The 13362-nt window shown below is 41.9% G+C and overlaps 1 protein-coding gene across 1 annotated transcript in view; it reads right to left on the reverse strand.

Moving 5' to 3' along the window:
* GLCE (glucuronic acid epimerase) overlaps positions 1-13362 on the reverse strand; it is a 55589-nt gene that overhangs the window by 29001 nt on the left and 13226 nt on the right. Inside the window, exon 2 of the mRNA XM_075159692.1 lies at positions 9579-9678. The gene's annotated coding sequence lies outside the window, so the exon portion shown is untranslated. The remainder of the gene's footprint in view (positions 1-9578; positions 9679-13362) is intronic.

A 13362-nucleotide genomic window follows, 5' to 3' on the forward strand; every position in this document is an offset into this window, starting at 1 on the left:
TCCCAGGCAAGCAGGCAGTTTGTTTTAAGAAAAGCCATATCACAGAACAAACCCTCAAGGAAAGCAGCACACATTTTTTAATCTTTGACTCTTCAGCTCCATTTATTGCAGACTTTTTATTGGCTTGCAACTTGCCATGCAAGTTAATCAAAACACTGTGGGATTCTGGTGGAGACATGGTTAAGGGACCAATTTTGCCACCACAGACTGCAGATATGCACAACTTCAGCTAAGCATCTTTGCTTCCTGACTTCTCTGCACCACCTCCCCAAAATTTTTTTCTTCTACTCTCTTCTTGCATCTTACTTTACACAAATTAACCTACAGGAGTTTTGCTACAGAGTTCAGGAAGAACACAATTTCATTTCTGGATTGCAAATTTTTACCATGTGCCTGTACGACTGTCGCTGCCCGAAGCCTGCAAGCAACTCCCCGGTCCCAGCAGGGAATCGAGGTGTCGGCGGCTGTGTCCACATAACCGGTATTCCTGCTGAAAGCCAGGCAGGCACCAGCCCAGAGCTGCTGCAGACAAAGTCCTCCCAGCTCCCCGTCAGTAGGGCAGAAGAGTTAAATTAGACCTTGATACTTACATCGAATACTTGGAGGAGCCCCATTTAAATCAGCAAAGATGCATTCAGTATCTTGGAAGACGAGGACATTTTCACAGAAGCTGCACAACGTAAATCCTCAGAACCCCAAGATTTACCTACTACTTCTTATAGGATTCTATTTATGAAAAAAACAGCTATTAACGTGAAACAAGCAGGATAAAGGCAGTTCTCTTATTCAGTTGTTTGCCTGCAAAAAGAGGCCACAATTCCCTCTGTCTCCCCAGGCGGTTCAGGTAAAAGGGAATGATTTGCGATAGACGTGTGGTCTTTGATCACTACTCTCAGACCGAATCTAATGGACCGTAAACTACTAACCTCTCCCATGTCAATAAAGAATGAATATGTATTCATACAAACACACACATATAATGCATTGGGACAGCAAGTCAGAACCCGCAGGAAAATACTCTCTTCTTTTCCAAAATAGGTTAAATCGTCACCACTTTACGCATCCGTTCCTGTTGCTAAAAGAAACTCAGTTTTGTGGTCTACCTGTTTTTTCCAACGCAATTCTGCTCTGCAGAAATAGGAGTCAATTTTTCTATTTTAAATAAACTGCTGTGGAACATTAACAAGCCCAGTGCCTCGCCTCCCCGCAAAGGTAGGCAGCATCACTACCACAAGCTTAATAGCAAGAAAAATTTCAAAGAAAGAAGGAACAAACAGGACAGACGCAATCAAGCTAGCTATTTTGGGGAGAAGCAAAGCAAACTTCAAGAAGCCTTAAGAACAGCCTAAAATTTAAGGAAGTCCAATAGAATTCAGAATTCCTTCTTTATGAAGTATCTCCAAAACCATCAGCATATGCAAAAATTCTATTTGCAAGCAAAAAAACCCAAGCCAACCCAAAACCCTTTCACAATCATTTTGAAGATGAACCCAATTCCAAGGATGCTCCTACACTTAACTCCAGATCAGCACCTTAGACCTTCCAAGTGTGACTTGTAGCCAATGAGATGTCTACAACTAAACTGATGCTTTTTTTCCCCCCCCCAAACCACACATTTTCCAATGGCAAAAAGTGTTGTCTTAACAACTAGGGCAGAAACTTAGAACTCAGGCAGAGGATATTCTCCCCAGCAAAGACACAAGTTACAAATACTTACCTGAAGAGAAGATACGGACACAGGAAGGTTCCCAAGCAATCCAGTTACACAACGAGCACTGACCTTCTCTCACCTCTCCACACCATTCTATTCTAAACCATGAAACATCCAACTCATTGACGGAGGAAGCAAGGAAGAAGAGGAGATGAATCCATTAAATATTACCTCCTGATCCAAAATACTTTTATTTAGATTTCCTAGAAGACCTTTTATTGTTAAAGCAAGAAAGAGAACGTTTTGCAGCAGCAGTTCCTAAAGTGCTCATCTAAATACAAACTGCACTACTTTTCCCTATTTTTATATTATTATAAATATCTGGTTTTGCTGCACAGATTTCAGAAAAAGATAGTACTTCCAATTTTAAACTGGCAGTAGAATATTTTAATATCTTGGTTCAACCCTCTGACGATAGTGTCATTCACAGTGAACAAATAGCACCATTTGCTACATCCCAGAACAGCAAAAATTATAGATGCTCAGGTCACTAGAAGATACTCTAGAGACCAGAAGTCTCTAACTATTCTGCAGATAGTTAGAGAGGTTAAATTTTAAGTGTTTTAGGATTTGAATAGTTTTGCCTCTTTGGAGGAAGAGCTTTTACCAAAATGAAAATATCTTTACCAAAAATACAAGAAAATATAAACTGTTTAACCTCAGCTAAATATATCCAGAATGAAGCCTCCAGCACTCCACAAGCTTACGGAAATCTCCACTTGATGAAAATTCACTCAGCAGGTTCCCTCGTAGAGACTTTATGAACATCCTCATAGTTCAGACACTTAGCTCAGTTCCACAAACAGGAAATTCAGAGGAGAGTATTCAGAAACAGCACGAGCTGACCTCAAAACCTTACTCTCCACTGAACGCAGAGAGGAAAGCTTCGATGCTTGAGAAAACTGACCACAAAGTCAGCACACACAGCACCAGTTCATCCTGGTTCCCTGCTCACCAACTTGCAAGATGATGAACACAAGAAATGCAGAGTTGAAAGAAGGAGAACCACCACGAAGGGAGGAGAGCTTTATCAATCTATCTATATACAAACATAACGATTGCTTTATAGACAAGTTATGTCTGTCCTACAATGAGGTCATTAATCTAATGAAAATATATCACGAAAAACGTGTTGAGACTGACAGTGATACTACACCTCATCATTAATCTTGACCATATAACATCGCTACAGGCAAAAGAGCTATTAAGACGAAGACACTTAAATCGCCCTACAGATGGAACTCATCACGTCCCTGTAAAAATGGTTTACTAGCAATGCACTTCAAAGCATTAGCTGAAATTTTATAACAAGTTATTTAGTGTGTATTTAATATTTGTTGTGGCTTTATTGTTGCATCTTAGTTATTTTAAAAAGTTTGTACTATTAATGATAGGTCTGACACTGACAAATGTAGCACTGCAAGCATAATTTGCTCACAAGTGGGTTCTTTGTGAAGAGTTTTTCTTTTGAGCAACTGGCAACGGCATTGCCAAAAATTCTGCAAACGTGCAAAGATCCAGTTAGCAATTAAGCATTAACAATAGTTTCGCTGATTATACTGTTTATGCTGAACACATTCAGCAATATCCATTGCAGCAAGAGACTGCATATACAGACAGGATGAAGTGATTCATAGCATTTCTGTGCTAGCAGCTTTACTGAAAATTTAAATAAAAAGAATTTTCAAAGTAAACATTTTAAGCAGAAACGTAAGCAGTTAGTATTCTGTGCATATATAAGCATTTCTATTTTACGCATTATAAGCATTTCTATTCTACGCATTATAAGCATTGACTAATAATGCAAATAGAGCATTTTTGACTTCTTTCCTAGCATCGCTGATAATTTTCAGAAAAGATGTTGCCTGGAAGATACCAAGTAAAGGCACGAAAAGCTAAAACTCTGGTTACTTCTGCCCTTTGCATGGCTGACACCACCGGCTGCCAGGCATGACACAAAGCAGGTGGGTTCCTGATATTTCAGAGGAGAAGACACCAACGCAGTCTTCTCACCACGTCGTACAGCCAGAGGCGGACAGGGCTGTGGGCTGCTGTGCCACCACTCCGCCACAGAAAACATGTGAATTGGTACAAAATTTTGTAACTGCAACCATCAAGACACGTAAGCAGACGACCTCCATTAACGTAAGTTGCTGCAGACCAACGAGTTTGATCCAAAAGCATTTCCATTTTAGCTGCAGCTAGCGCTGCGTTACAGGAAACACGCTTGTGAGGCTTAATGTTGTTAGATGGATGCGAAGACTAAGTATTTGCTTGTGGGCAAGATGTACAAAACGCCATTAGCAAAGCTGCCAGAGAGAAAGCCAATGCCATACTCATCTCAAAGAAAGTGTCGGTGGCTGTAGCTTCCCATTCGAGTGGTTGCTACTCCACTTGCAGAAGACAGGGGAAACCCAATTAGGAAAATAGCAATATCTTTGTCAAAAAACAGCAAGCAATTAAATCTCCCCTACACAGAAACATGTATTAAAGCTAATTATCGTACATCGGTCAATGTAATTGCACCTCAAATGCAACATGGCCCACGTAATTAGTTGGCACTAATGGAAACCTCATAATGCACAAATGTACTAAAAACACTCTGCGTCGAGAACATTTCCTCGCAGTACCAGGAAGTCTTGTCGACTTCTCTTGTCGAATTTAGGGAGCACTTTGCCAAAGAGAAGACGGATGGATAACCGTCCTCCCAGATACCAACATCTGGAGTTACCGAGGTCCTCACACCTAAAGGAAGGTGCCCAGTTGATGGAAGGTCCCCCATGCTCCAGCTGCAGCCTGCGCATGCCCCAGCCTAGAGAAAGCTGTTTGGGCTCACCATCGCGCTGCCCGGGACCTGCTGCTAAAGGCTGCAGCAAGAGCTACTCTCAACAACTTGATTTGGGCACATCAGGTTATCGGCTTTGATAGCCTCATTAATACATACGACCGAGAAATATTTCATTTTCCCTTTTGCTATTCCTGTTAGCTCAGCTCCCTTTTGTTCCGTTAGATATAACCCTTGCCGTTGAGAAACTGCTTACACATCTCCAAGATACTCTCAGAGAGGGCATGGCAACATTTCCCAGCCTTCAGTTGGCTACTGGACCAGTTTCACTTCGATTTATACTGCTTGGCGATGCTCAGAGACACTCTGCCAAAGCTGGAACAGCAGGGAGATAAAGGAAGATTTGCAGCTGCAGCAAGCGCGGGAGCTCCTCCCGTCAGGACACCCAGAGCATGACGAACTCCTCGGGCAATGAGAACACGGTGGCAGAATTTAACAAGCATCTCTGCTGCAGCTGGTACCTACTAAAGCACGAGAACTACATGCTTATGAAAGACCACACTTTACAAAGCCCAAAATGTTGGGCAGAAAACAAACACTATTTTGTTGCAGGTTTCACAGAATTAGTAATTAGAGTTAGTTAACTATTAAGTGATTTTCCCCTTATTCTGCCAGGTGTATTTCTCCAAGAAGAAAAAACAATAGTTTCACCTTCTGCGAAGGACACGGTTGAAAGACCAGTTTTTGACTGCAATGGCAGATCTTTTTCCGATGACAGAGGACTAATACTAGGCTGGGCGCACACATAACCGTGCCCAACCGGGCAAATAAAGGCCAGCATGCACCTGGTGTCATCTCAGTGACCATCAGATGTGTGTTACCCTACGAGCCAAGTCTGCAAGCAAACAGCACGAGAAAGATTTTATAGGAGAAATGCTGAATTTACTAGAAAAATTCTTGGTGAGGCAAGTTTTTCTCAGAGCAAATGGCCATTGCTCTCCTTTGTAAAGGCTGATTATTTGCAAGGCTCCAACAGCTGTAAGGCAGTTTAACATTTTGTCTGGTTTTGTTTCAGTTGCAGATACCTGCCCAGTTCCTCAGTGTTTTTGAGCCTGTAATCTACCATCACTACTTATCCACCAGTAATATGCTCTGGCCTAATGAATGAGTGCTTTAACACACATTTAGTGACTTCTTTCAAGTAGGTACAAATTAACCAAACCACCTTTTTGCCGTCTGCTTGGAGAAACGAATTCCCACATTAGGGTAATAAAATATGGTGACATTTCCACAGTAGCTACAGCAAAGCATGCTTGGGCACAGCCCCCGCAACACAGCCCGTCTCACCTCCGCGGGGAAACGACACAGAATACACTGAGCTTGTGGAAATTTCCAAACAGAAGCTGGTCCTTTGGGGAAAAAAAAAAACCACCCCGCTGGGGAAGCAGCTCTGGATGTGCCATTCCAGACTCCATCACGATCATAAAATACGGAGGAGGAAGGGAAAGCTTACGCATCTGTTTCCAGCAAGGAAACTAGGTCACTCGAGAAGCAATTAACAGGCTCGCTGCAACGATCTCCTTGCACCCAGCCATGGTGCATCAGATCCCAGCAGCGCGGGATGAGCTGGGAGGTGGCTGCACAGAAGCGCCGGGACGGTCACAGGACAAACACCCCCTTGTTTGAGCGGAGTTCAGAACAACCTTCCGAAATGACAGTTTTTCAGATGCTGCTAGTTAAAAGTTAGCTGAAGTCTTAATTAACACAAAGCAGAAATATAAACCGAAAAGCTTAAAGCTCCTTTGCGGTCTAAAGGCCACCTGGGTTTTACCAGGGGACTGATAGAGGGGATCTTAAACTTCAGCAGGTGCCCTAGATGCACAGACTCAGTTATTTAAATATACGATAGATCAAGCAACCTAGAAAGACTTCATTCTCATTACTACAGCTGAACAGTTACCACTGAAGCACAAGTAGAAAAAGAAACCATCACAGAATTATTACAGAAAAAGCTAATTTAACAACCAGCTTCGGAAACATTAATTGAGGCCATCAACAAGGATGAGAAGACTTCACAGAAGGGCATCAGCCTCCAAAACTAATCTAGAACACCCTTGTTGCTTTGGAAAGGCAATATTGACCTAGAGGTGTTACATGAAAGACTGATGCAGAAGCCGAAGACATGACCTGGTATCCACGGGCACATTTACCACAAGGGTGCAGCCGGCGGGTTGCTCCTGCCTGTAGTAACCTGGTGCCTCTAGTAGTGAGTGAGACGAATGAACATGCAGGCAAAACGTTCGGTTTTCAACCAATATTGTAAAAGTTTCTTTAAGAGGTTGTACCTACACACCCCCACATCCCCCATTGCCAGGAACAGAGCATTCTCCTGAAGTTTCTGTCCAACAGCTGTTCAATATTCAAGCATAAAAATAAAATTAATACTAACCTATTTTCGTCTGGATGCTACAGGCTCCCTTTTTCATCTAGAAATTCAATGCATTCACTCTTTATTCTCTTTCAACCCCACTGACAGCCTATAAATTATTGCTTTATATTGCAGGGCATCCAGAGGCTCCAGCCAGGGTCAAGGCAACACGCTAGAAACAGAGACACTGGCACCAGAAAGCTTCTCAGTCCTGGTCTACCAAAATACCCTTTTAGCAGATGCTAAACTGCTCCCTGTTTGTATAAAATAAACTGTTCAGTCTATGTCAATAGCTTCTCTGCTGCTGTTCCCCCTGGCAGATTAATTATCAGTCCACCCAGATCTTCTCCTTCATCATATTAACTGATGCAATGTCATTTACAACATATTAAATACAGCAATATGCCAAACTTGAAAATTTGAATAATTCATGAAGGCAAAAAAAAGGTATACACAATGCTAGGAAATTTTGCAAACATCATTCTTTCATCTACCACGCTCCCCTGTATTTTTTTAAACCAATACTGAACTTGGGGGCAATTAATATCTGATAGAGTTCTAACAGCAGCAAAATAATTTTTAGCATCCCCTTCAAACCACTGTTTCATACCATCCATCACTTACAGGAAAACACGATGAAGACAGGAGTCTATGAATAACTCTGCTTTTTCACCAGGATTCAATCTAGACTGCTTCTAAATATGTATAATGCTTAAACTACATTAACACATTAAAGCTTTGTAGATTGCCATCAGTGCTTCTGTGGCTTAATTTCATCTGTCCCTCACAATTCAGATCTTCAACTACTTTCATCCTAAAGAAGAAAAAAAAAAATCACTCCACTTTAAATATAAAAACTCATGATGCTCACATAAGCAGCTTGCTAAGCATGTTTAAGAGGATATCTATTTAAAACCTGGCAGCAAAACTTTATTCCCCTACTAAATAGGAGTATTCTCTCAGATTCTACTGCCTCAATGTTAATAAAAAGCATATTCTACGATCAGTTAAGCTTGAAAGAGTCTGGGAAGGATGATGAGTTTGACAAGTCAAACAATTCAGGAGAGGACTTGGAGAATACAGCAAGTGATAGAAGAGAGAACCTTTTAAGCAACTGATAAAAAAACCACCACAAGGGATTCAGTGTGTTTGTTTTTCACTCCAGCTGCACAAAGGATAGAAAGGCACAGTGCAGTAACACAAAATGGATGCTTTTTTGCAAACACCACCTTAATTTCCAAACAAGTTTGCCTGTCTGGTTAAAAATTCATTTCCTACTTCTGACTGAAGATTTCAATTGCTAACACAGATGCTCTTTTCTGCTCATTCAAAAGTAACACCAGAATTTAAGACATTCTGTGCCCGAGACAGTCCTGCTGCACAAAATAATTGGAAATGACAGATCACATACACCAGTGCAGGCTCGACGTTTGTACATCAGGTTCTGAAATAAACCTCAGCAGATTCACGGGAGTACTCACCCCAAGCTGAACAAATTCAGCAGCAAAAGCCTGAAAAATAGAACTCACCAATTTCAGATTAAACACACAACAACAGCATGTATTAATTATTGGGCAGAAGTTTAAAGTTTCCTTTAATCATTTTGAAATGCTTTGAAATCACACGTCTGGTATAGCAGCCCTGAAAGAGCTTTTATCTTTCAGCTGTAACACAGGAGGCACGCTGGAAACCCCAGACAAGATTTTCTACCTTCCAGTTTTGGCATCTCTCCTTTTGAATTAGGTTTCCTAAAGTTGTGCACAGCAAGGTATACCACAACTAGTAAAGAAACTGCTTAAGTACAACAAATAATCACCAAATTTAACATGAGGAGAAACAACTTCTTGAAAAATCAGCGTCACAGAAAGCCAAGCTTCAGTTTAATATATGTATTTTATACAGTATCCCAAAGCCGCTATTCAAGTACAACAGGTTAAAAATCCTGCCTCTTCTGTGCTACCGAGCTCATGCTTACAGCACGGATAATTACATGCAACATACACAAGGAGGTAATTAACATACTTCGCACACAAAACCCAACAGCTAGGCTCATGGCACGCAGACCTGTTCGCACACACCACCTTACCCGGAATAATTCACCATTGATACTTACAGGCTCTCACGCTGGAGTAATTTATGGGTACCATGGTAACATAACTACAGCTCACCAAGTCTCACCTTTCATGAAATTCATGCAACTACCGCCTCTCCAAAGTGAGATTTTTCACCACCTCCACCCTATTTTCCCCCTCAGCATCCTTCAGAAGTTACCGAGCTCACTTACCGTCCGAACGGGGAAAACAAAAACCTCTGAAAATTAGGTTTGAGGCATGACAGCCCTTCAGCTGCACAACAAAACCAACCAGCTCATCTCTGCCCGAGCCCCACCACCGAGCTGGTGGAGCCCCCGCGCTAGGCAGCCTGCTTCCCTTCCTCTGGGCAGCAGGAGCCTGGTTATCGCCACGACAGCTCCTGTAAACACACAGCCATATGCCTTCTGCAGCTGCAAGTTATTAAATTGGATGAACGTTAACCATTTAGGCATCGACAGCAGGCTAAACGTTTTAAACACATGACAGAAACTCCAGCCCAAGAGTTAACCGAATACAGACATGTTTTAAGCAGGGAACAGGGAGAATCTGCTCCTTTCTTACCTTAAGCAAAGGGAGGTCTCTGAATTCTAATGCATCTCAGATTTTTCAACTTCAAAAATATACCGGTTCGTGACTTAAAGTGATTTCCCTCTCCGATTTCCTAGAGGGGAGATGTGAAGAAAAAAAAAAAGGAAAAATTGAAGTACTTAAGGATCTGCAACAGCCATCGGAGTTGAATTTTTCCCCCTCTATCTGTAAAAATCCTCTTATTCAGTCCTGTCTGCTCTTAAGACAGCACTGCTGACGAATTTCAAGGCTCAGCTCTTGACATGCAGAATCACTGAAGGATCAAGAGCATAAATGTCACTTCCTCTAGGCAGCACATCAACTGCAAAGGAGCCTAATCTGCTCTCCCCACCACAACCCTACCCAACTGAAGAGTAAATCCTGACATCTGCTTCATGCAGAGTTTTCATTAAACGTTTCTGAAGAAGTCCAATTTAAAGCCCCTATCTAAAGGATCCCAGTTTTAGCTAAACCATTATGTAGTTTCACTTGAGAAACTGCGCAAGTGGAAGAATATAAACTGAAAAGCTAATAAAACAGAAGTCAAAGACTAACCTTGAAACAAATTACAGCTGGCTACATCGGAGCGGTAGCAGAGGCTCTGAAATTATTAAATGAGCTTCAGAAGAGATTTAACTAACCAAATTCCACTGCAATGCTTTATTTATGGTATGTGTGCCGGTCCCAAAATATTTGCTAAGGTTTTTCCATCTCCTTTATTGCTTTTGCATATTTCCTAATCAAATCCAACGGGCACAAACCCTATGGAGGCTGGAAGATTTTTTTTTTTTTGACAGTATTTCATAACGCAGTGGCCTAAAGTTCCCTAAAACAGAAATTAGATGTCGTGAACACAACATCCTAAACACATGCTATATGATGTGGATTAAACAGAAATCAGGACACCAGCACTGACGTGAAACACCATATAATTAACTCCTAAAATGGCATTTTAATGGTCTCTGCCCTTCCTCAACTTGGCAATAGCATGTATAATTACTCTCTTATTAGCTCTCTGCATCCTTCCCGCGCATTCCCAGTTTAAAATTACATAAAAACTCTTCTGTTGGAGTTTGCCTTGAAGAAGTCGTGTTTTAAAAGGATTACCCGTCGCTAAAAGAAAACTGGATTCCATAAAAGGAGGCTTATTCGTGCACTTGAAGTCTCTTTCTTTAGGTATCTAACACACACCTGGATCTTTTAAAAATCTATTTGAATTTTCGTACTGAATTAGCTCAGTGAAGTAAATTTTATCACCCATTAAAATTTATGCTAACGCAACTTGAGCCTGCACGGTATTTCTTCCTATAATCCTCTTGCTGGAGGCTCAATTTAATAAACAAAGGCAGCTCTAATAATTCAAACCTTACTTTCAAAGATGTGATGTGCCTGTCAGAAGCTTTCTGCAACATAGTCAGTACATTTCTTCAGTCTCTCTCCAAGGCTTTGCATACGTTTAAGCCTGTATCTTGCCTTTTGAATGCTGATAACTACTGTTTCTTTTCTCTCCTTTAAAGGATTAAATGCAACCACTCAGACATTTTTATTAGTGCATCACGCACCATTAAATTGTCAGCTTGTCTTCCACGATTCTCTTTAAAAAAAATAAATACGTGGCCTTGAAAACATCTTTACAACAAAATACTCATTTTCTTGGTGCTTATTTATAAACTGAAGCAAACAGCCAAAATCTGACCCACAAAGCACCACGTGTTTTCCTTACAGCCAGGTTGCCGAGGACGAGAACCACTCTACACACAACATGTATTTTTAAAGACTGCACAGTTCGTTCAGAAAACAGCTACCAGAAAGCCCTTCACTTGGCTCCCCCAGGAGACTTATTTTTATTATTTAAGAGTTCACCCTACTGCGTTCAAGTGGCAAGGCGAGAACTTCACCATTTTGCACTCTGGTCATATGGGAACAACTCCCAGAGAAGAAATACAAGTTTTTAAAAGGAGAAAGCAGCGATATTTTCGTGTGAGACAGTCCTCCATACACGAAGGATGGTGCCAACACACGTGCTACGTGTCCCACGCCAAGAAAATGATGGCTTAGGATTCTCTACGGTTACTTTCTAAGGGTGCCCTGGATTTTTAATACCTCCCTTATTTTTTGTCAATATTTCTATCTGGGAGTGAATCGGCTCTTTTCCATACACTGCAGCGTCCTTCTCTCAAACTCCAGCCTACCAAAGGTGCCCAGAACTTCCTCCAATGAGGCTGTGCCTTGGCACAATTTTCAACCAGCCCTGCAGCCTGAACTTGAGAAAAAATGGCCAGCACTGCAGAAATTCAGTTCCTGCCCAAATCGTACCCATTTAGAAGATTCTGCCCACAAAAATCTTCTACCTTGTGTCTCACAATCAAGTTTTAAAAGTAATCAACATGCTTGAGATGTTTGACTTAGAAGGCACAAGACCCATTGACACTTCAGATTTGCACACTCCTATTTTTCAGCAGCGGCAGCAGAAATATCCCTGCATCTCTTCATCGAAGAGAATTCCTCTCTAAAATACTGGTAAAATTCCAGAAACTGTTGTAGTCCTGTTCAATGCTGATGCAGAGATCAGCGCTCGGTCCGCGCTGTCCCCAGAGGGGCAGGACCGGGCTGGTTCGTTACACCAGGTCAGCAGAGAATAAACAAGGAGCATCCCTGCAACAGCTTGGACACAGTCAGGAGAATCAATCTGGCCAAGTTGTGCTTCTGTCTGCTCCTGGCTTGCGGGAAGAACAGCTGCAGAGCCTGGAAATAAACCCAGGAGATTGCCTGAAGGCTGAGCACGAAGCAGCCAAGCAGGTGCGTTACCCCCGTGCTCTCGCGAGGCGAGCGGCAGCTCATGCAAACAGCTTGCGCCGGGGGTAGAGGAGGGAACCGCTCCAACAGCGAAGAAATCCCTGCGGGTACCTTCAGAAGAGGGATCGAGATCTTGACGCAGTCGGACATTCCGCCAGCTCCACTGCGGGAGCTGGAGGGTGAGAGGACAGAAGCCGAGCAGGAGGCGGCACAAGTGACGCTGAACGTGGCCCCGAGGGATGGCGAGTGGCTGTTTTCTGCTCAGAGGAGCCCAAAGCCACGTTGGAAGCAGCAGCCCAGCGTGCCGGCTTCCTCAGGAGGCACCTCAGCAGAAGATCAGTTGACTTGTAGGTTGAAGGCAAAATTCACATACGCACATTTAGGAAGAGCTTTTACAAATACATGCATAAAATGAATGATTTCTAACCATCAGCAGAGACAAGTTTTTGCTCTCTGCTCCAAGCCATCTGCTTCATTTTAAGCTTTGCTCTGCTCAGCTTCACTTCTCCAAACTCAGCTTCGGCACTGAAACAGAGCTGTGGATTCCTTTTATTATATTTCTGAAATTATAGTGATTCCAGCACAGTTTGGCAAGTCATTAATACATGTACTGAGCGATTAGAAGCTTATGCTTGCAACCTGCAATTTCAGCACAACCGCAGCAGCGTTATCAGATAACGTGTTAATAACCTGCTGTGTCTAAATACGGTGTTACAGCAATAGGCATGTGCTGGTTTCAAAACGACAAAACAAATAGCTAAGCACGCAGATTTTACACAAGCAATTCCAAACTCCTAACTGAAGATGAAATCCTGTTTCTAGATATAGGCTAACGCTTTATAAAATGCTGTGGGAATGCAATACCCTAAAACACAATTAAAACAGCAAGGACTTGCTATGCTTTTTTTTTAAAATGAATTTTTTTTTACTATTAAATTTAATTTTTAATTATTTTTTTAAATTAAAAAAAAAAAGGGAAAAA

The sequence above is a fragment of the Calonectris borealis genome, chromosome 11, assembly GCF_964195595.1.
Source record: "Calonectris borealis chromosome 11, bCalBor7.hap1.2, whole genome shotgun sequence".
Taxonomy (NCBI): Eukaryota; Metazoa; Chordata; class Aves; order Procellariiformes; family Procellariidae; genus Calonectris; species Calonectris borealis.